The 23,320-nt window shown below is 36.5% G+C and overlaps 1 protein-coding gene, 4 long non-coding RNA genes and 1 pseudogene across 7 annotated transcripts in view; 4 read left to right on the top strand and 2 right to left on the bottom strand.

The window, feature by feature from the left end:
* Nucleotides 1-286: 286 nt before the first annotated feature.
* Nucleotides 287-2,167, bottom strand: LOC125480058 (annotated as a pseudogene).
* A 5,707-nt stretch (nucleotides 2,168-7,874) lies between these two features.
* LOC125480013 lies at nucleotides 7,875-8,839 on the top strand. The gene is made up of 3 exons (XR_007260421.1): nucleotides 7,875-8,355; nucleotides 8,524-8,607; nucleotides 8,743-8,839. It is a non-coding gene; the product is annotated as an uncharacterized LOC125480013 (long non-coding RNA).
* Nucleotides 8,840-11,220: 2,381 nt separating this feature from the next.
* Nucleotides 11,221-13,120, bottom strand: LOC125480011. Its single transcript, XR_007260417.1, has 2 exons — nucleotides 12,035-13,120; nucleotides 11,221-11,933 (listed from the first exon to the last, which is right to left on the bottom strand). It is a non-coding gene; the product is annotated as an uncharacterized LOC125480011 (long non-coding RNA).
* Nucleotides 13,121-18,399: 5,279 nt separating this feature from the next.
* LOC103929557 (ankyrin repeat-containing protein P16F5.05c) overlaps nucleotides 18,400-23,320 on the top strand; it is a 35,997-nt gene continuing 31,076 nt past the window's right edge. Inside the window, exon 1 of the mRNA XM_009338771.3 lies at nucleotides 18,400-18,489. The gene's annotated coding sequence lies outside the window, so the exon portion shown is untranslated. The remainder of the gene's footprint in view (nucleotides 18,490-23,320) is intronic.
* On the top strand, nucleotides 18,511-20,723 carry LOC125480014. The gene is made up of 4 exons (XR_007260422.1): nucleotides 18,511-18,559; nucleotides 18,754-18,840; nucleotides 18,958-19,046; nucleotides 20,587-20,723. It is a non-coding gene; the product is annotated as an uncharacterized LOC125480014 (long non-coding RNA).
* On the top strand, nucleotides 20,722-23,307 carry LOC125480012. 3 transcript variants are annotated; one of them, XR_007260420.1, is made up of 4 exons: nucleotides 20,722-21,162; nucleotides 21,304-21,394; nucleotides 21,531-21,633; nucleotides 22,648-23,307. It is a non-coding gene; the product is annotated as an uncharacterized LOC125480012 (long non-coding RNA). The 3 variants fall into 3 exon arrangements; XR_007260418.1 differs by having other exon boundaries at nucleotides 22,726-23,301; XR_007260419.1 differs by having other exon boundaries at nucleotides 22,272-22,714.

Genomic DNA, 23,320 nt, shown 5'->3' with positions numbered 1-23,320 from the left:
GCAAAATAAGATTAGATTATAAATTGAACATATAATAAAAGTAGATTCAACACTACTCTCTTAGGAACTAAATTATTGCATATCAACACTCATTCTCACCTAGGATCAGTTCAACATTTTTAACAAAGTAAGGTGCTGCAGATTGATGCTTTTGATCATCTTGCCCCTTTTTTTTAGCTCGACTATTGCCTTGGTCATCTCAATAGTTGGTGCAAAGATGTAGTTGATGCAGTAAGGAACAAAAAAGATACAAATTAACCCTTACGATGGCTGCAGCACCTGTAAATAAACAAATATTGTCGAGACATAAGTTGAATAATTGTAGCAAGCAAACAAATACAAAATTTACTCACTTTCAAAATCCAAATTAGAAAATAAAACAAATTGAATGGACTATGAAAGAAAATTTATTAATTAGAATCAAACTAAGAAAATTGAATTGAACAAAACCCGTACTCAAATTTATTGAATTAGAATCAAACTAATGAGATTTAATTGAACAAAACCCTAACTCAACTGAAGCCCCTGTTAAAAACCCATCAATGATATTAAAATTATCTTTTGGGGAAATTGGGTATGAGTGAGGGTACTGACCTTCGCCGGGCATGTCATGTTCGAAATTGGAAGAGTTTGAGATGTGATTTTGGTGGAAAATGGGTTGTGCGGTAGAGAACCATGTTTGTTGGGAATCAAAAATGCAAAAATCAAACAATGTAGATGAGGATTTCGAAGATTCTGAATGCAAGAAAAAAGGAGAGAAATTTACCTTTGGGGAAGAGTGGTTGCCGTTGATGTTAAAATTGAAGAGATTTTGGCAAATGAGAGCATGTACAAAGGAAATGTCAGGTTTTAAACATAAAATTTGAATTTGACAGTCTATGTGGCATTTTGACATCTTTCAAAATTTTACTCTTCACTCGGTATGTCAAATTAAATATTATTTTATTATATTATTTTCTTTTCTGTTTATTTTATTAAACTATTATTTTATCCCTTTCTTCTTGATCTCTTCAAGTTCTCCTCGCCCTCCCTTTCTTCTTGATCTCTTGAGGTCCCTCTTTCTTCTTGATCTCTTCAGGTCCCTCCTCGCCCTTCCCTTTACCCTCACTATTATCACCTCCACCTCCACCCCCTCCACCACCGCCTCCCCTACTACCAAAATCACCCCACCTTCTTCGCCGCTGGCAATCGGTTCGATACCGATATCCTTAATTCCCGAATCAACAGTGAATATGGTGGTAGTTTTGGTGTCAGAAACCACTCCAAGCTTTTGAATCGACGTGGTGTAGCTCAAACCGCGAGATGCTCCGAATCCGTGAAAGGTGAGACTGTTGTTGTGCTGCAAGCGTTGAGCTCCGCCATCGACGAGGGGAAGAGAAAAGGCAATGTTGTGGAAAGCTCCAATTTTGGGGCGTATGAGGAAAAGGGAAGACTGGGAAATGCACAAGTCTGCCATATGCGTATGGGCGAGGAGAGTTGTAGAGATCAAAAATATTAATAAAAAGATATTTGGTGCTGCTGTCAAATTTGACAACAATGAGGAAAGTTGCTATTCCATGTCATGCCACATCAGATTTGGCTTCTCGGTTGGAAAGCATTGCAGCAGCCTTTTTTTTTACTGTTATTGCTGATTTGAATATTTTGACATCTCCTTTGGAGATGCTCTGAGTCAAGAAGGTATTGATTAACCATTGAAAGAAAAGCTTTGAGTTTAACAGATGCCATTGTCTTCTTGCACTTCCTTAAAACAACCACAAACCCATGTTGATGTGGATTTGGGAAAAAAAAAAAAAAAAATCTAATCACCAAAATTAGGAGAAAACAACTAAAATGAACAAATATTGAAACCTGGGAAGAGCATATTTTCTGAAATTCAAAAAAACCCCTATGAAAAAGTGAAAAGATTTGTAAAGGAAGATTCAGAGTTCAATCCATACCTTAAATACTTGATAGTAAAGTTGCAAGGGATAGGTGTGAAGGTTTAGATTAGGTGTGAGAGATTGCGATATTGAATTTGTTGGTTTGAGGGGTTTTGCAATGGCTGTGAGTGAGAGAAAAAGGCCGTGTGTCACATCCCAGCTCGACTCAACCGTAGTACGATATTGTCCGTTCTGGACTTACCTTTCTCTCACAGTTTTGTTTTTGGGTTTCGGCACGAGAACTTCCCAAGGACTCATCATAGGACTGCTCTCACCCAAACCCGCTTAACTTCAGAGTTCTTATGGGATCCAGAGCCACTGAGTTTCCAAAAAGCATCATGCTATAAAGAGGGGAGCATGTACATATAAGGCACATCATCCCCTCTTCGTTAGTCGATGTGAGATCTTACACTTCACCCCACTTCAGGAGAACTCGACGTCTTCGCCGGCACATTTGCACCGAACGGCAGAGTGACTCTGATACCAAATTGCCACATCCTAGCTCGACTCCGCCGTAGCATAATATTTTTCACTCTGGGCTTACCATTCCCCCACGGTTTTGTTTTTGGTTTCGACACAAGAACTTCCCATGGGGGTCACTCATCGTAAGACTGCTCTCACCCAAACTCGCTTAACTTCAAAGTTCTTATGGGATCCAGAGCCAATGAGTTCCCAAAAGGTCTCATGCTGTAGGAAAGGGGAGCATGTACATATAAGGCACATCACCCCTTCTTCGTTGGTCGATGTGGGATCTTACACAACGAGAGTTTGATGGCAGTGTAAAGGTAAACCAAATAGACAACACACTATCATATAAAAGCAACATGTATGTCTTGGCTTTTTGGTCATTTTATTGTGGAAGTAAGAAAAAGACAGAAATATTTAAACAGTAAAACAGGGATATTTCCGCCAATTCACTATGCTTAGTGTGGATGCAAATTTCTTCCTCCTTGATCTTAAACAAAATTGCACCTACAAAACAACTAACACCTTGAGTCAAAGCCAAAAGCCTTACACGCCCACGATGAATGGGGGGTTTTGGCCGAAGAACCTCTGATGTCAAAGTTAGAATTTAGAGAGAAAGGTGTTTGAGAGTTTTGGAGAATTTTAGCAAGAGTGAAGACCTACCTTTTTAGAGAAAAATGGGGTTAATATATAAAGCATGGCCGGTCCCTTTTGGAAAAAAGATGGCCGGCCCTTTGGAGTATTTTTGGTGTGTAATGGATGATAATTTGTGTAATGGGTGATTAATTGGTATAATGAGTGATTTAATTGGTGATTAATGGATTAATTAGGAAATAAATCCATTAATTAACCAATTAACCTAATTTTTATGGAATGTTTTGAAGGTTATGGAATGATTGCTTTGTAGAGAATATGGAATGAGGAAGGATAAAATAATTTTGAATTTGTTACCTTCTTTGGGCACTTTTGACTTTGTTGAGGGATGATTGTCCGCTGCTTGCGCGTAGAAATCCCAGTATACCTCAAGGGTATTTTTGTCCTGCGTTATCCAAAAATCCACGTGTCGCATTGTGATTATTTTTGGCTCCACACTTAGGAACAATGTTTTTTCCATTGCGTTGTAGTATATGTAACTAGCAACAGCGCCCACGTGATGTTGCAGGTCTTAAAACTATATAAAATATGTAAAAAGTTCTAAATAAATACAATATGCAATACTATTTACATGTAGAAATCTATTTACAACCCATATGGATTGGCTGTTCTATTGCCATTTGTTCTAATATTTACATCTCTTACAAATTGAACTCCTAACTGTCAACCGTACAAATTTTTTTGTATGTAATTTTATTTACATACAAAAAATAATATTTGATGTGCATATACATACTATTTACACACAATAATTTGGTAGATAGTCCCTATTGATATCCTCATGAAATATAATCGACCTATTTTACCTAATCATAACCAAACCGTGTAGTTCCTGGAAGCAAGTTGGATAATGTGCAAACGTAGACATTATAATGCTCAGAAAATAGGCCATCTTTTATAGTGATAAACGGTAAGCTTAAGAAATTAAATTACCATTTCACTCGAGAAGTATAAAGTTTGAAAAGGGTAAGTAAATAGACACAAAGATATATATATCTTTGATGTACAGTCCACCTTGGTCTCAAATGGATGTACAGCACCAGGAACACTGAAAAGCCTAGCAAATTTTCGTAATGGGGCTGGAAAATTAAAGTTTAAATAGTAAGTTAACAACTTAAAACACTAACTGGAATTGTAGCATAGCTTGTAATTTCTGCAATATAAATAGTGACAAAAAGAAGTAAATTCTTGAGAAGCACTTGAAAAAAATAAACAATTTAGATAAAAAGAAAAGTCTTTAGCAACCCCCATGGTTGTTGTTAAGATACATATATCTACATATATAAATTTTATCTCACCTCAAAGAGAACGGCAAACAACCACACTCAATTGCCTAATGAAAAGAAATTGAACAAATTAGGATTCAGTTGGTATTAAATTGAAATGGGTTGAATATTATAACAAAATGATTAAAGAAAACACATAATTTATATCTTTTGAGGGAAATCAAATTACCTAACTGAAATTTGTTGGAAAACAAAGAATTTAACCTTGTATTGGAAATCAAAGCAGAAATATGTCAAAGAGCGGTGACATACCTGTGGAACTCTCTAGCATGGAAAGGCTTTAGTTTCTTGCAAAACAACGGAAAATAAAATAAGAAACCCGCTAGAAAACTCGACAATAGATTGGTTAAAAAACACTTTAAAATACTCTTTGTACCACTTGGTGATGATAAACACTATTTGTTTTCGGATGAAACTAAGTATCCCAAAACTTATCTTTTCCGTCTCCGAACATTCAAAATTTTCAACAGAACATGGATTCTATAATGTTGGTTAAAATTATCTACACTACGCACATGCAGACTAAGGCAAATACATAGCTAATTACAGAACAAAAAACACCAAAACTTCTGTTTAACATGCATAACATACTTTAACTTACCAAAATGAATTTACATGCCTGGCATGGTTGGGGAATCTGGGACAGCGACACAAATGTTGCCTCAACTGCAATTCAATTCATATGCATCTGCTCAAGGATAACTCATATGTAAGAGAGGGCGTTCATGCCCAAACGCGCATACCTTTAAAAGCACAAATATATGTATGCAGGTATAAATAAACAACAAAACAAAATTGTTAATTCTAACAAAATTGATAGAACCGAGTGGAAGTTTGTAAGACTCATTTGCAGGAAGGTGCTCTGTAGAAATTGAAAAGATAGAAAATTGATAGTTCATGATTATGGTAGTCCATATTAGATTAGCTTTAGACTCTGCCGGTTTATTGCATGCCTTTTATCCATAATTCATGTCCTAATTTATCCGTTTAGGTTTTAGTTCTTGCCTTTGGGAAAACCCAAAAGGAAAACCCAAAATCTCTATCTCAAATGCTCATCTACAACCACACTAATGCAACAAATTAATCAATCAATTTCAGAAAAATAGAGCAAAAATTAACAAACCTAAACAAATAGGATCGGGATGAATCTTAGAACATACCTGAGTTCAATTCAACTTGTCCGACAACGGTCCCAGCTCTGGGATCGCCGATGATAACAGAGACCAACACCCTGAAGAACTGGATTCAATGAGAAGGAATAGGAGGAAGAAGAAACGACCCAAGTTTAAACATCATAGAAAAGAAACTGATGTCAGTACCATAGAGTTTGATTTAGGGATGTCTTTTCTGACTAAACATATAAATCAAGATCGTGTAACATGAATCATAACCATCCAAACACAAACTCTAGTTCATAACTATTGTACAGAGTAGAACTCTTACCTGCAGATCCAGCTTTACAAAAATTGAAATTAATTGTAGTGTTTGACAAAGCCCAGGTGGGTGATTTTATTAAAAGATGAGTTAGAAAGCCTCTGAAACAGAAGAATCCAAATGAAGAATTCAATTACTGCAAAATGCAAATGAACACACAAGTAAGAGAGACTGAGCGATTCAATACACCTGAAACCAAAGTCGTTATGTTTCGTTCGAATCAACACAAATTCAAAATAAAACTTATATATATATGTACACACACACACACGATGTACTTGGTCATGATTTCAAGGCATGGCGTGCCCGGATTGGACTGAAAATTCATCGGAAAGCCGGTTCGAACTCCGAGGTTGGAGACGAAAGCAAAGACCAATATTCTCAAGGTCTTGCACCGACGATTGTGAGATCAAGATAAAATGGTCAAAACCATAGCTTTGACAAAACGTTGAGAAATCTTGGAATTCAATCATTGAGAAAACATAAAAATTTAAACACCAAAGAAGTTAATCACTGAAAAAAAACATTAAAAACCAAAATCAGAGGCCAAAAACCCATAAAATTAAAAGAATTAAAATATGGGTTTTATTAATCAGGTAGTGAATCAGTAAAAATACCAAACATGCTACTGAGAGAACTAAATCAAACAACTGTAAAAATTAAACCCTACTTTATTTTTTTTTTAATTCCAAAAAAGGAAGAGGGTAATGATTTTTCTTCACAAACCTTTCTAACCCAATGAAGGACACTCCTATGAAGTACTTCAGTGAACATATCTCTTATGGGTTCTTCCTTTACCTGCACAAAGAATCAAATAAGTAAAAACCCACCAACCAAAAACTATAAAAAAAAATCAACTTGTTTTTCTCTAGAGATTCTAACAGAGAAAACTGGATAGAAAATTGAAGAGATGTGCACTGACTTTCTAAGAGAGATGTCCAAATGGAGGGGATGCTGTCCAACGGATGAGGAGGAGGAAGGAAGCTGGAGAATGAGGGAAGAACAGGCCATCGTTTCTATTTTTGCAGAAAAAAGATATGCACTGATCCTGTCATTTTTAGCAAGAAAGTGAGAAGGAAGACGCCATCGAGAGAACTCAAGAACGGCGATGGGATGGGATGCCCTTTTGAGAACATGAAATGGAAGCAAATGGGCTTTTCCACTGTTTTCCTCGCCTTTCCACCGTTTTCCAAGTCGCGATAACCAACACGTGTAGACATGGGGCAGAAAAAGAAAAAGCCAATTACAAGAAATGGAGTGAGAGAAAACAGCAAAATGAAAAGCAGAAACAGCAGAGAAATCGAACAGGAAAGGCCATCGATGACGACCGTGTGGCCATCGAGGGGCGAAGTTGTTATTTCATTGTGCAAATGAGGATATAAGCATAGAACTAAGAAGAAGCTGAAGGGAAGTTTCCCCAAAAAAAAAAAAAAAAAAAAAAAAAAAAGAAGCTGAAGGGCAAATCCGTCCGGACACTATAGATCAATAGTGTCATCGTAGTTTATATAAATTTTAGAACGTGCTATTCACATATTTCATTGTAGTTCTCACATATCCTTAATAATTTATGTTCGTTGATCTTTTTCAATACATTGATTCGACAATCGAAAATTAAAAAGATATAAAATGAAATGCACTCGTCTTAACTATGTTCTGTCATTGACTGTTGTTAGTAGGGATGGTTCGGTATGGGATACCGAACCGAAAGTAGTATCCCGAATCCCAAACCGAAATTTTTTGGGACAGGAATTTGAAGACCAATCCCAAACCAAAATTTCGGGAATCCCAAATTTCGGGAATCCCGAAATATTTTCGGGATTTCGGGACAAATCGGGAATCCCAAATTAAAATATGAAATTATGAATTATTCTTCAAATATATAATTTAAGAACACATTCATGAACTAGGAATGTCATTTCATTCACACTACCATTTAATCAAATATTGGCATGCTTGATTATTTTTATCAAAGTCAAAATTCAAATTAATTAAACCCTTTTGACAATCTGTTAAGAGACAAAAGAATCAAACCTTCTGAAATCATTAGCCATGACAGCAACAATAATAAAATCCAAATGAATATCAAACAGAACATGAAAAATATGCAAGGTGTAAGGCATTCCAGGTTGCAAAGCATGAATTAGAAACTACTAACATCAATTATAAAAGAATAATATATAATATATATATATATAAATTAATAATATATAATTTCGGTTTGGTATGGGATTCCCGAAATATTGAGAAGTCAATCCCAAATCCCATACCAAAATTTCGGGATCGGTTCGGAATAGCATCCCGAAAATTTCGGGAATTTCGGTTTGGGAAATTTTTGGTTTGGGATCGGGATTTTTTCGGTTCGGTTTGGGATTTTCGGGAATTTTTTCCACCCCTAGTTGTTAGTGCTGCCGGAGCGAATGGAAGAGTTGTAGTGGAGGCACTTTTAGGGTTTTCGGAAGAATCAAGAGATTATGAGGACCTGGGCATATCAACGCCGCCGTCGTACAGCTACATCTAGGTGCGTTGGTCGAGCTGGGACGAGTGGCTTGAATCTCTCTTTTCGAATTCACCTGATTCTGGCCTCCGCTTTGAGAAGAGTAAGAGAATCCAACTTCATTTTTGCGATAATTTTGAAAACAATAGACATACTCTTGTTTTTTTTTTTTTTCTCAAGTGGGTTTTGCTTTTAATTGAGTTTTTTGGACGTTTCTGGCAATTTCATATGTGGTCTTCATCGTCTTTGAATTGTTGTCAACCGATATCAGCATGGAGAAGCAGATGATGTCTTCCTGTTGCGGTTGAAGTTACCGAAACGATTGTCGAATTCAGCAAAAAGATCCTCAGTTTAGGTACGTTTTTCACCCAACTCCACTCCTCGGAGCCTTTTCAGATCAACTTCTTATGTCGTTTTTTTCCCGACGGGGCGGGGGATAATGTGTTTGTTCTACTTTGCTAGCTTAATGTATGTGTTTTGTGAACTACAGATTTGACATGATTTAGATAATTGTAAAATGAATCAATCAAGTGATAATTCGCTTCCAGAGGAAATGTTGGCCATGTTATATTGTATGGCAATCATAAAGGTGAGCCTTCTTTATTGTTGTGTTCTTACATCTCTGTTCTTTTCTTTACTCCCTTATCGTCATGTGTTCTCTCTCTCTCTCTCTCTTCCCCTACCCGCGGCAAAAAAAAAATATTGAGTTGTTGACTTATCCCAGCTGCATTACACTTTCAGCTATACCTGGAACCTTCCCATTCAATAAGTATGTAGAAGGAAACGTTTTACTAAAAGTTGGTAGTTCTCAGAAAGAACTCCAACCTTTTGAAACTCCATATATAGCAGATGTATATGTTCGTTGTACAAATCATTTGGAAGTCTTTAAGCATCCAAAGTTGTTGTCAGGAGTTCTTTTGATATAGCGCTTATTATTTCCAATTTTTTGCATGTGGTCCAATATCCTAGTGGATAGGCCGATCGGGTGTTGGGTTCTAACCATGCGTCCCGAGTTCAAAACTCCCCCGTCCCCTAGTTTAATATAATAGTTTCAAACACTCCCCACTCCCCTTAATAATAGTAAAAGCTCTATGTCCCATGACATATGTGATAATAGTTGTATAACAATATAGTTTTGAAGGTTTTTCGTGGTTAGGCATACAGCAGAGATATTTGTAATTGATTGGCCTTCCATGACTTTGTGTTCATATAAAAATAAATGTAATTCACTCAAATTCGTTGGGGATTATTATTTATGCTCATATTTATTTTTTGCATCCTTTTCAATTTTGTCGCAGGTAGTGCTACATGAATAAGTTAGCTTCACACTAGTGGTCATGTTTCTGAAGGCTTGTGAATGGTGTTGCCAAGAAGACATGGAAGAAAACAGAGGTTTAAATTGTTGTGGCTGCTGATGCAATTGGCATTCCACGTCCACTGATTGATACTCATCATGGTGAGAAACTCAACATTTCATTTGTACATTTTTCTTTTGTTCGTTGGTTAACCCTTTAGGTTTTGGGTATTTAAGTGATTTTTTTTAATACTTGTGATACTGCATGTTGATATTTCTTTTTTCTTTCGCTTTGTATTGAATTCTTTTTTAGAGGGATCTCACCGTGATCTTCCCACACTTGAGGTTCTTCATGGTGCATCAGTGAAGGTACGGATCACGCTTGGTACTTCAAAGTTTTGTTTCTTCAGATTCTTCTGATGTTTACTCTTAATGTTTAGATTTTATGGTTGATGCATCTAGTTTATTTGGTGATGAATAATCATAATAAAATTCCTACTAAGACATTGTTGGTGTCTGAGAAAACTACTTGTGGGTGCTCAAAATAGTTGAGAAGATTTCTGAATTCTATTAAGCTGTGAAAACGAGCTTTGTTTTACCATTCAACTTTAATAATAATTTACAGAAGATAAGGATGCACATTTTCACTTAATTGACTTGTGACAAATTTCAACTCACGAGTGCCTTGTGTTATGAAGACAATGAAAAAAATTTAGTATCAACAATCAATGTGAATGGATTTTCTCGTTTGTTTCATGTCTACAATACAGAAAATGATTTTCTATTTTTGTTTAAAAAAATAAAAATAAACAGTTTATGGAAGGGTTACATGTTGTTGTCGTCATTCCCTTCCTTCCCATCTCTAAAAGATAAAGTCCTGGTTTAGGTCTGACAATTTAGGCTAAACACCAAATCAAAATATGCATATAAACAATGGAACCTCTATTTTCCGATGAGAGCAGATTTTTGTTGTGTCAAATTTCAATTTTTCTATAGATGGAAGATATAGTAATTGGCTTTATGGACGTAATAAGTTTTTGTCACTAATGACTGGCGATATCCTTTCATAGAAATCTGGACGGTACATTGAGCCCTAACTTTAGTAATTTAGTGGAAGGTGGCAAAGTTTTTGGTGTACACTTGCATTTTGTTTGGTTTCCCTGTGGAAGAAGAAGGATAAGAAAATTAAGTATTTGAATTCCACCACATACCAACATTTCGTTCTAACATAAGAATGAAAAAGAAAGAACAGAAGAGAAAAGCAAGTCTAAATTTCTTCTCAAACTTGGTTTTTTGAAAATGGGTGAGATTTTGAGAGAGAGTTTACCAAATTACTTTTCTTTTTTCATGTAAGTTCCAGTCGCTTTCTTCGTAAATAAATTTTTATCATCTCTCTCTATTATCTGTAGTGTTAGTTGAACCAAACGTGGTTTAAATAACAGTATTGAATGGAATCTGGCTGTAGTTTGGAAGTAATAAGGAACCGGAGTTACTTCTGGCTCTTCCGAACGCAGTCCTTGATATGATTGAGACTCAGGAAGGAGTGATGTATGAGACGGGTAATCACATGACCTTAATTTCTTTGTATTTGTTTGTTCCATATTCAGATTGTCTGGTAAACTTATGCTGAGATTCTGCATAGAATCTTAAGATATTTACATGAAACAGTTTGAATGCTGATACATGTTTCCTCTTTCTTCCTGTCATCAAATTACATACTTCAACCTTTGTATTACATTTGGTAGCTACTAAACAGGAATGTACAAAATACTATGTTTCCCTTAGGTTGGAAAAGCGTGTGCTTACGTGTGGTTCTGGAGCATAAGCTGCTGAATTAGGTTAGATGAATAATCGACGTTGAGCATACAAAATTTCTGTGTAAGCGTCCTGTTTTTAGTATAAAATACTATACAACAGCTTACGGTCGTGGAGAGGAGCCCGTAAACATGTTCATTGTTCATGGCAGCTAGCCAGATGCAGTTCTAGGTGGATGGTGTGTACTTAGTTTCGGAGTCTAATTTCAGAGTGCACACACCTGCTTTTAATTTGTGTTAAATTATGCATTTGATACTCTCAGTTCCTAGCATGAATTCAACGTCGTGTAAAGCTGGATATACAGAGTCTTCTGCTTCACCAAAATTGAGCGTCTGATGGATTTCGCAAGTGCTCAAAACTTAGAAGTATCCAAATGTTCTTATCCTGGTTGCCAGGGCAGAGGTTGAACCCCTCTCCTCTCTGTTCACAAATCATGGTACCGGCGTCTGCTTGGAATGTTGCCTCGAGCTGTTGGGTTTTCTGGCTGGATGTCAATAATGTCGCCGAAAAGGTTCCTGGATTACTAGGAAGAGAAGAGAAGTGGGAACAGAAACAATGTAGTGCGATGAGACCTATAATACTCAATTTTGGTCAAAATAATTTATGCAAGCAGTCGAGAGCAAGTAATGTTTCTTATATTTCAATACACCGAAATATGGTACAACTTTCTCACCTTTCAATGTAGCACCTCGGGGCCGTTATCAATGTCCATTCAAATCTACAGCAGTGCAATGATATGGTAGAGAAGATACCGCAGGGGCGACCTGAGAACACATCAAGCGCAATACACAAACGCTACGTGTGATCTCAGGTCACTCCTGTGGAGCCCCTCTACCGCTTTGGCTTATCTCTGTACAACTTCCTTGCCGTAGTATGGTAATATATAGCACAAGTTAGAATTTAGTTGTGTACTATTTTCACTTCATTGTACTGCATGTATCTTTCTAGTACAAATCTTCTTGTTTGACCAGATACACGTTTATTTATTATATATTGGATTTAAATGTACTACAATGTCAATGTGGTACAGTTTGATTTTTCGAAATTGTTTCGTACAAATGCAGCTTTGTACTTTGCAAGCTTTGGAGGACCTTGCTGATTTGCAGACATCTAAATCTTATCCATTCTGGTTGTTCAAAATTGCTCTAGTAATCAAACGGACAAGATTTGTCCTTCTGATTGTCAAAATCCCTACTTCTATATATGAATTATGTAATAATTCACATTCATAACACTAGTCCCAAATACAAATGGGTGTCTTTATCGACTAAAAATTATCTTCTGTGCGTGTGGATTGTGCGCATGAGTTACTTTGTTTGGACTATAACTTGTAATTCATACGAGTTCTACAACAAAGGTATATGTGCGTAAAAACTTTGGTTTTGGGGTTTAGTGTTCACTGAATTTACGAATTCGCATAGACCCCTATTATGTTTCAAATATAATGTGTCATAAGTCCGGTGCATCCGTATTTGACCATCAACTTATACGGGGTGCAAATTATGATTGGTGCCTAGATCCATCATATTAAGACGAGTGTTATATGTGTCCTTTTACTTACCATCAATGTTTCCCCAAATTTCTCACACCTTTTTTTTATTGTTTCAAAATTGTGATGTAATTTTTGTTGGCGTGAGTCAATATACTTAGAATATGGATTTAATGTATGTTGGCGGGAGTCAATGTACTGCAGGAATTCAATGCATATTGGCGTGAGTCAATAAATCTAGTATAGGAATTCAGTGTTCTCGGAATATGGATTCCATATCGCAAACATCCTTGTACTTTTATATATGTATACTGTCCTCCTATTGAGAGAAATAAAAGACGAAAAAATTCAAAATCCTAAATCAACTTTGATCTTGCCGTTAGTGCAGGTTTCGACCAGTCTGTTCCCTAACCCTAAACTCAATGTCATTGTGCAAATTACAGCTAACCAAACCCTTTCTAGCTGGTTTTGAAACCTAAAGCCAACCCAAACAAACTCACGCCGCCTTGTGTTCTCTAGGCAGTGCCGATCCAAATAAAAAAAACAAACAAGTCACGCCGCCTTTGATATTGATATGAGCAATCTTAAAATTAATTAGAGTTAATTGCGTTCATTAAGCAAACTTTTGAACATACTCATGTGAATAAATGAAGAGAGCTTCAAAATCACGGTGGGACCTTTGCCCTTCCCTACTAGTGACCTTAAGGTGGACTAGAGACATCCCTTAAGGGTAGGAAATGGAAAGAGAGAGAAAGGCAACATAGTATAAGGTGAAACACCTAAATGCTCTCAAAGGATGAGGTTTTGAGGATCTTGCAAAGACTAGATAGCCTAAGAGATTGGGAGCTGTACTCGAATGCAGAAAATAACTGCCCTAGTCCATGCAATTAGTCTCTAATACGGGAAGATCCAAACATATGGTTGCTCCTATCAGAAATGATTGTTTTAAATAAAAGTGCACAAAGAAGGTGCAGTCTAGAGACGCATCTTGAGCAACATACATGGTTATATCCACGAGTTGCTCTTGTGATGATTAATGTTTGGTACCATATTTCATACATGTAAGTGAAATGATGCAGACACATCTTCATTATGTGTCACTGGGCTTTGAATTGGTTCTCTCACACGAAATTTCACCTTGGCGCTTTGAGATAGTGAGCAAGTTGAGAGATTCATGTCTTGAATGTATAGAGTGCATCCAGACATGTCCTGGGCGTAGAGAATGCATCCGGACGCATGCATTACTTGGCACAGCAAAGAATGCCATATATTGTCTGATATGTCATCTTAGAGAGAGAACTAAAACGTGACCTTATTATTATGGAGAATGTCGATCTTGGAGTAATTTATGTATGTGTTTCCATTACTCCAAGTAGCCCGATTACAGTTGAATGTGAGTTGTTATAAGATTCGTATGATGATTCAAACAACTATATGTGCTTCAGTTGACCAAAGTAGTGGATGTAATGAATGAATCCCTTCTTCATTACTATATGAGCCACTGGATTTTAATCCAACATGTATAGCATTTGGATTCAAGACAATGTCAAAAAGAAGATACTTGACAATTGCTACTTTAGCATACTCATATATGGCGATCGGCAATCATTACTGCATGTCTGGGAAAGCGATCAAGTCTAATCAAAATGACATGAATGCTTAGAGAAGACAATTTGTTATTACACCACATTTAATATGGCTCATTAACTGGTTAGCGTTCATGTAAAATACTTGAACACGAGTACATATAACGCTTGTGGGACAAAGACATTGCTTTCTTAAGGATTAAGAATGTCTTGTTGGTGTTTTGTGATAAACATTCTGGGTATAAGCGATATGCTTTTGGATGAACGTTTTTGACAACTAAGAGAATAGTTTATTGATTTTCGTTCGTATGTTGTTTACGGTTTCACTAGGTCGCGCCACAATACGCCCTTGTGAATATGAGAACGAGAGGGATGATGATAGTGTTGTGAATGTGAGGACACCACTCCTATTTGGGTGAGAGATGATAATTTTATGAGGAAATTAATGAAAATGGTTTGAAAACTTTGAATTTTAACGATAATGACAAAATAAATGATAAAATAAATAGTATCAGGATTGACTTTTTAGTGTAAAAATGTAATTTTTCATTAAAGTGAATAGTATTAGGAGATTTCCGTTAAAGTTTTCTAATTTTATTGGACTTAGTAAAACAATATACTCCACCAAAATAAGATGTGGATTATAAAAATATCTATTTGGTTAAATCTTCATTTAACAATGAAAGGATATGGAATATTCTTTGCACAGTGAACTTGGCTTAAGCGTCCTTTAGATGGGCTAGATGCATCGGAATACAAAAATGGTAGCGTTCGTACTGGCAAATAAGGAAGACTCGTAAGAACGAGACGTTGGTACAAAATTCATCAATCTCGCTAGGTAAAACCCAAAACAATTTTGTTATTATTTGCATAAATTTCTTCCAGAAACAATGGAAAAACGATGAGGAATTTAGATTGCTTGATTTGTTTTGTAAATTTTTTATTATATGGATTTAATTGATTGCTTCTTTTTATTGGTTAGATTGATCTCTTGTAATTGTTCAATTAATACCAATACTAATGCAATCAGTTGCTGACGGCCATAAGAAGATATAAAGCGTTAGAGCATCTCCAAAGGAGATATTAAAATGTTCATATAAACTATAACAGTAAAAAAAACCATACTAATGTTCTTCAACCGAAATGTTAAATCCTATGTGACGATAACGTAAATTGGCAGCAAGAGAGTTGCTGTCAAATTGTAACATCCCACATCGCCCAGGGGAGTGGATCATCTAAGCCTTATATGTATATTTCATCCTTACCTAGCACGAGGCTTTTTGGGAGCTCACTGGTTTCGAGTTCCAAAGGAACTCCGAAGTTAAGCGAATAGTGCGCGAGAGCATTCCTATGATGGGTGACCCACTAGGAAGTTCTCGTGTGAGTTTCCAGAAACAAAGCCATGAAGGTGTGGTAAGGGCCCAAAGCGGACAATATCGTGCTACGGTAGAGTCGAGCACGGGTTGTGGTGAGGGTAATTTGGTATCAGAGCCTAACCCTAGCCGGGTGTGTGCTGACGAAAGCAGACAATATCGTGCTACGGTGGAGTCGAGCCCGGGTTGTGGTAGGGGCAATTTGGTATCAGTACCCCTGACCGTGCGTGTGCCGACAAGGACGTCGAGCTCCTAAGGGGATGGATTGTAACATCCCACATCGTCTAGGGGAGTAGATCCTCTAAGCCTTATATGTATATTCCCATCCCTACCTAGCACAAGACCTTTTGGGAACTTATTGGCTTCGAGTTCCAAGGGAACTCCGAAGTTAAGCGAGTAGTGCGCGAGAGCATTCTTATGATGGGTGACCCACTGGGAAGTTTTCATGTGAGTTCCTAGAAACAAAACTGTGAGGACGTGGTCGGCGCCCAAAGAGGAGAATATCGTGCTACGGTGAAGTCGGGCTTGAGAAGTGGTTCCGTCCGAGTCGGGATGTGACACAAATTTGACAGCAGCTTCAAAATTAATTATTAATGTTTTTATTAATTTTTTATTGGTTTAATCATCATTGCAATTAATGCTGTTGTTGACCCGTTTCTCTTTTGTTCAATCGAGGTAAGTAAACGGTTCTCTCTTGTTAAAAAGAAATGGTGAACAGTTCGGATTTCACAATTATTAAATGCCTTTTATTAAATTTTTATTAATTTATTGTATAATATAATAAAATAATAATTTAATTTGACATATCGGGTGGACAATAAAACTTGAGAAGATGTCAAAATGCCACATAGGCTTTCAAATTTAAATTTTATGTTCAAAATTTGACATCTCTTCTGGAGATGCTCTTAGAGATCATTTATTTGACATGCATGTGACCAACTCTTTGCTGAGGATACATTGTTCCACTTCGATCAGTTTCAGTCCCGATGATACTATTATAACTTATTTGTTCAATCCTTGTATATATTTTAATTTTTATAAATTCAATTCTCACCCCCCGCTTCATGACATATTTATTTAGATTCAAAAACAACAATTTTTTAGGTTTTGAAAAACCAAACTAAATCGGAAAAATTAAACCAAAATTAAATCGGACATAAGAAACCAAACTGAACCAAGCAGTATTTTCAATTCAGTTTTCGGTTTTGGCAAAAAAACGAATTATTGAAACTAAACCATCGCCTACCAAAAACAACATTTCTCTTCCAATGGTTTTAGCTTAAAATTTAGATTATTAAAAAAATGAATTTAGGCTAAATTTTTTTTTTTAGCAATTTTCTTTAAAAAAAAATTATGTAGATTATCATAATATTTAGACTAATAAATAATGAATTTGCTTATATCTCTTATTTTGACATTTCCAATCATTTTAAATACAATTCTTAAATTTAAATATTGGATCTTTTGTTATTTAAATCGTGTACTCACATTCACTTGTAATAATTTATAGATGATTGAAAAGCGATCCAATTTTCACTTTGTACATAAGCAAAACATTCAAAATTGTTAGGGCGAGTCTTCCTACACAGCGCCCGACTCTAGACTAGACAAAAGCTGCAACCTACCCTCAAAGCTCTTCATAGCCCGGTGGGAAAAAAAAATAAAAATAATTATGCTTTAATTTTGGGTGAATTTTGATTTAATAATTTTCTAGTTATTTTAAACATTAGATTTAATTTGGACAGTTAGATTTTTTTTTTTATCGTTATACTTGATCATATTCAATCTCAACCTTTAAATTAATATATTTATAAGTTATATTTTACAATGAGAAGTTGAATGTGAACGTTGTATCAACCAACAACCCAATTGTTACTGCTGTTGAAGTACAAAATAAGCTTGGGATGCGATAAGGTGGCAGACAAAGCTGTCAGCAGTGGGTCACCCACTGCAGCTTTGCCGTGTGCAGGAAATTGGAGCGCGATTCCTGGGAGTGTTCACCTCCATCATGGGGACATGCCGCTCACCTGGCTTAATTTTTGGGCTAGATGTGCTTAAATTTTAGCCTAATTGTTGGAATAGATTTGGGGGTTTTAAAACTGAAAATGTAGGGATTTTAATTTTATTTATTTTATTTTTTGGAACAAAAAATATTATTTACAGGGAGTGGAGTGAGATTGGCTGTGCAATGAATTAATAATGATATGATTTAAATTTGTATTTTTTAAAAAGAGAAATACCATTAAATCGTAGCATTAAAAATCGTAGCATTAAGCGACAACAGAAAATGTAGATTTTAACTCAACCTTTGGAGTTGACCTTAAGGGACATTACAAAAGTTACAATGAATTGTCCATGTTGTGAAAAGTTGAAGGACGGGAATTAAATTCGTCCATTAAAGGTATCGTTTGGTATGCAGACGAGACGGGACGGAACGGAATGGGACGGGACGGGACAGGACGGAACGGAACGGAGCAGGAATAAAGATGCCCTCGGATGGAAACAAGGAGGAAGAAGAAGGAGACAGAGAAGTTATAGTTTTGTGTTCCACGGATGTGGAACGAGTCGTTCCAGGAGGTGAGGTGGAGACCATTATCCAATTATAACCGAGTTGCCACCGAATTGATCTTGAAGCAAACACCCACCCACTCTTCGACGCTAGTAAACTATCTTTTGCTGGGTAAGCAATCCTATTTGGTTTTGCTCATTTCTTTTGTTTTTAGGGTACTTCAGCAAATCCAGTAGCTTTGGTATTTTTGTCTGTTTATTTGCTATAAATTTTTTTGTATGGCGCTTTACATTTTCCTGTAATCTTTCATTTATCTCCTAGAAGTTGAATTCAGGTTTGAATTTGGGTTTAGGGTTTAAGCTGATGGGAGTGATAGTATTTATGCTGTGGGTTTTGGGTCTTAAGCTAATGAAAACGACTGTGTTGTTCTTGTAGCGGCGGTGGCAAATGGGGGAAGGGGGAAATACAGTTGGTGATTCTCCAGTCGAAACATCATTGGAGAGGGTAGAGGCCTTGCTGGAGGTACCCAACTCCCTTTTCCAAAGTGTTCTGATTGTGCACTGAGATGTTTATTAGAGATATAGATCCTTCTTTTATGATAAAAATTTGTAGTTTGAGATGGTTTTCTATGTGTGGCAGGCTGCTAGGTACGATGACATGGATGATCTTAAAAGCTTAGAATCTGCTGGTCTTTCCCTTGATTCTAAAGGATCTCCACGGCCGAACAGGTTATTCATACTTTCGTTCTACCACATTTATAATTCTATTGCTGGTTTAAGGAATTAGTTTGCGCTAGGATTAACAGATTCAACATGCGATGACACTTTGTGGATTCATCTAGTTCTTTTTAATGAGCATGCAGTTTTTATTTTTCTTTTTTTTGTTTGCTTTCCTGGGAATAATCACTTGTATCCCATGTAATAATGTTGGAACTTTGACTGGATCAAATCACCCATCCAGAGGCCTTGCTTTCGCACGACTAGCTGTGGATAGATGCCCTTTCTTTCTTCCTTTCTTAATTCTTGTACTAGTTGGTCTCCATAAGGTTGATACTGTAACGAACAGAGCAATGATTTGCCATCAGGAGTGCTTTAGGAAAATCTGAAAAATATTTCTGTGGTTAAGAATTTTGAGATTCAGTGGGTAAGGTCACTTTTATATACCCTCGAAGTCAGAGGTTTGATAAAATTGATAACAATCTGTAAATTTTGTGAAGAAGGTAGAGAAGTTGAAGAGATGCAGGCATGGTATTGGAAGAATAGGGATCTCAAAACCTAATTTATCTTGGAAGTGAAGAATTAGGTTCTCCATTTCATCAGAAAGTAGTTAGGTGTTAGGATATTTGAGGACATGAGGGTTGAAGAGGTGGATTATTTGATAGTGTTATTTTTATGGTATAATCTGCTTATATCGATTCAGTCTTGTTTTCAAAGAAGGGGGATTCCCTCTACTCTTTCTTAACTGTGGGTGAATCAGTAACACCTCCTGAACAGTAGATTCCAAAGTCCACGGACCACACAAAAAGCTAGAATTTTAAGTCATCTTTTTGGTGCAATGTTGCATTAGTTATGGGATGCGTCCTTCGCTCCTTATTCCTCTTTGTAGTTTCCGTCCCCTTTGGTTCCTTTTTGTTTCTTCCCTAACAGGACTTTAACTGACATTTGACGTGTGGCAGTGAATATTCCTTTGTTTCTTGGATAAGTGGCTTTACTTTTGGCTTTGGCTGAGATTTTTATAATCGGGTTGATTATTGGTGTATCGTTTATGTGTTAGTTATTTTGAAATATATCATATACTGAGCTAGATTTTGTACTTATGCAGTATGCAACGAATATCCTTTTATTTTCCTTTCACCAAATTTCCAAATTTCCTAGTTCAAACAGCTGACCAAAATGAAATTTCATTCCTTGATAAGAATTAATAAAGCATAATAGAGCCTTCAGAAATTGATGGTTTGTTAATATGTCATGTTGCTCCTTTAAAGCTTTAAGTGAGAAATTATTATTTGTTAGGCTTAGTTTTTTGCCGTTATCTTCATTTTGTTCTTGGTCAAGGATTTGTATATTATGAAATTCATACAGAGAAGCTAATATAATTATTTTTGCTCACAAAAACAAATGCTTCTAAGTTGAATTTCAAGACTGATGTGAATGTTGATTTTTTTTTTTTTTTCCCTTCTTTAATTGTTATAGTTAGTGATAATTAAGCTATTGGTCATCAACAAGCTAATGCAAAACTGTGTTTGAACTAATTATGGTTTAACTGCAGCACTACACATGGCTCCTGCTAATGGACACCTTCAGTTGACTTTGAGGGTGGCAAGAAAGTCAAGGTGGATTGGGAAGACTCCGCAAGCCAGCTGGCATTAGGAGCGGTCGAGGGTGGGGGGCATTTTTTCTGGAGGAAGTCAAAGGCCGACAAATTTAGAGATAGACTTGAGTTGGTTTCCACGTGGGTAGCCATACCTGACATTGGCAGTGTAGGTGAGACTTGTGGCTCTGTAGGAGACAAGCTAAGGGACAAGGAGGGTCTACCCTCAAAGACTTCTCTGAGCATCCTGGTAGAGATGACCGTGGCCGAGGCACCCCCGCCACGCGGTTTTGGTAAAAGAGTACCTAGGACCCAAGGAAGGCCCTGAGTATCTCTAAGAGATGGAGAGTTCCACCTCTTTCCTCCTCCACTGAAACCATTGTTAGAACGGGAAGCCAGAGATACTCAGGGCATATCAACGCCGCCGTTGTACAGCTACAATCAGTGCCTTGGTTGAGTTGGGACAAGTGGCTTTTTGTAGAAGAATCTCTCCTTTCGAATTCACCTGATTCTGTGGACTCTGCTTTGTGAAGAGTAAGAGAATTCAACTTCATGTTTTGCTATAATTTTGAAAACAATGGACATACTCTTGTTTTTTTTTTTTTAGTAGAGTTTTGTGGACGTTTCTAGCAACGTCATATATGGTTTTCATTGTCTTTGAATTGTTGGTAACAGTTATCAGCATGGGGTAGCAGAGGATGTCTTCCTGTTGCTGTTGAAGTTACCAAAATGCTTGTCGAAATTCAGCAAAAGATCCTCAGTTTAGGTACCTTTTTCACCCAACTCCACTCTTCAAAGCCTTTTCAGATCAACTTCTTATGTCCTTTTTTTCCTGGCGGGGGCGGGGGATCATGTGTTTGTTCTACTTTGCTAACTTCATGTATGTGTTTTGTGAACTATAGAAAGGAGCAGTCAATGATTTGATAATTGTAAAACGAATCAATCAAGTGATGCTTTGCTTTCAGAGGAAATGTTGGCCATGTTATATTGTATGGCAATCACAAGGTGAGCTTTCTTTAGTGTTGTGTTCTTAATCTCTGTTCTTTTTTTAATCCCTTATCGTCATGTGATGTATGGATATATATGAATGTAATGCTCTCATAGCTATCGACCACAGTGCAATAATTTGTATAAACAAGGCCTTTGATCAACTATAATGCTCAATTAAACCACACAAACTCTCTCTCTCTCTCTCTCTCTCTCTCTACCAATATTGAAAAACTGTTTGAGTTGTTGACTTATCCCAGCTGCATTACACTTTCAGCTATACCTGAAACCTTCCCATTCAATAGTATATAGAAGGAAACGTTTTACTAAAATTTGGTAGTTCTGAGAAAGAACTCCAGCCTTTTGAAACTCCAGATATAGATGTATAAGTTCGTTGTACAGTTCATTTGGAAGATAAGTCTTTAAGCATCTGAAGTTCTTGTCAGTAGTTCTTTTGATATTAGCGCGTATTATTTCCAATTTTTTGCATGTGGTCCAATAACCTAGTGGATTGGGTCTTGGGTTCTATCCATGCGTCCCGAGTTCGAAACTTCCCCTCCCCCTAAAGTTTTTGATGATAAAACTTTTCTTTTTCCATGTTCCAGTCGCTTTATTCAGAAATAAAGTTTTATCATCTCTCTCTCTATTTTCTGTAGTGTTAGTTGAACCAAACATGGTTTAAAGAAGAGTATTGAATGGAATCTGGCTTTAGTTTGGAAGTAATAAGGAAAGTTTGGCGAAGTCACTGGGATTAACAGAAAATGCGCTGTAGTAGTTGTTTGAATTAGCTGAAAAGCATATCAGAAATCGACTGTACCCATGTAAAGCTAAATCGAGCAATCATAATAAAATTTAGAGGGACACTTGTATTATGTTACAGATCATGAGCTATGATTTGGGCTCCTTTCCTTTGCCTTCAAAATGGAGAGGACCTCATCTTTCATTGATACTGCCAATCATGTATTACGGAAAGTTGCTTGTCTTTACAATATGCTCAGACTAGTGTAAATCATAATTGATGTCCGTGATTAGCGAACTACAGTCTCCATTCGAAAGGTGTTATCAAGATATTGAAAAGTCTTATTGGGTTGTATTCTTCCTTCTCTCCAGAAGTTGTTTCTGTACTGTTGGAGTTCTTGTTGAAGGCTATGAATCCTCAGAATCCTTGGAACCGGAGTTACTTTCTGTCTCTTCTGAAGACTGATGTATGAGACAGGTAATCACCTGACCTTAATTTCTTTGTATTTGTTTGTTCCATATTCAGATAGACCGGTAAACTTATGATGAGGTTATACATAGAATCTTTTGATATTTACATGGTTAGAATTGGATTGCTTTTTTACCGGACATGGGTCAGTGATCTAGTATGCAATAAGGATTAGAAACAGCTTGATTTCCTGAGTTTAGAGAGCTTGTAAATTTACATGAAACAGTTTAATACTGGGATATGTTTCCTCTTGCTTCCCCCATCAAATTACATATTTCAATCTTTGTATTACATTTGGTAGCTACTAAACAGGAATTGTACAAAATACTATATTTCCTTTAGGGGTAAATGACAAAAAACTACCTAGCTATTGGTCTAACTACACTTTGGTACCTCATCTTTTAAAAATGACAATGTCCTACTTTATCTTACGAATTTGTGCCCATGTCAGACTTCTGTCAGTTTTTCTGTTACTTTTTTTTGTTAAATGCTGACGTG

This window comes from the organism of the source record quoted next, unplaced genomic scaffold (genome assembly GCF_019419815.1).
Source record: "Pyrus x bretschneideri cultivar Hongxiangsu unplaced genomic scaffold, Pyrus_bretschneideri_v1 Contig31, whole genome shotgun sequence".
Classification (NCBI taxonomy): Eukaryota; Viridiplantae; Streptophyta; class Magnoliopsida; order Rosales; family Rosaceae; genus Pyrus; species Pyrus x bretschneideri.
The sequence above is the reverse complement of the archived record's forward strand: the minus strand, read 5'-3'. Positions and strand labels throughout refer to the sequence as shown.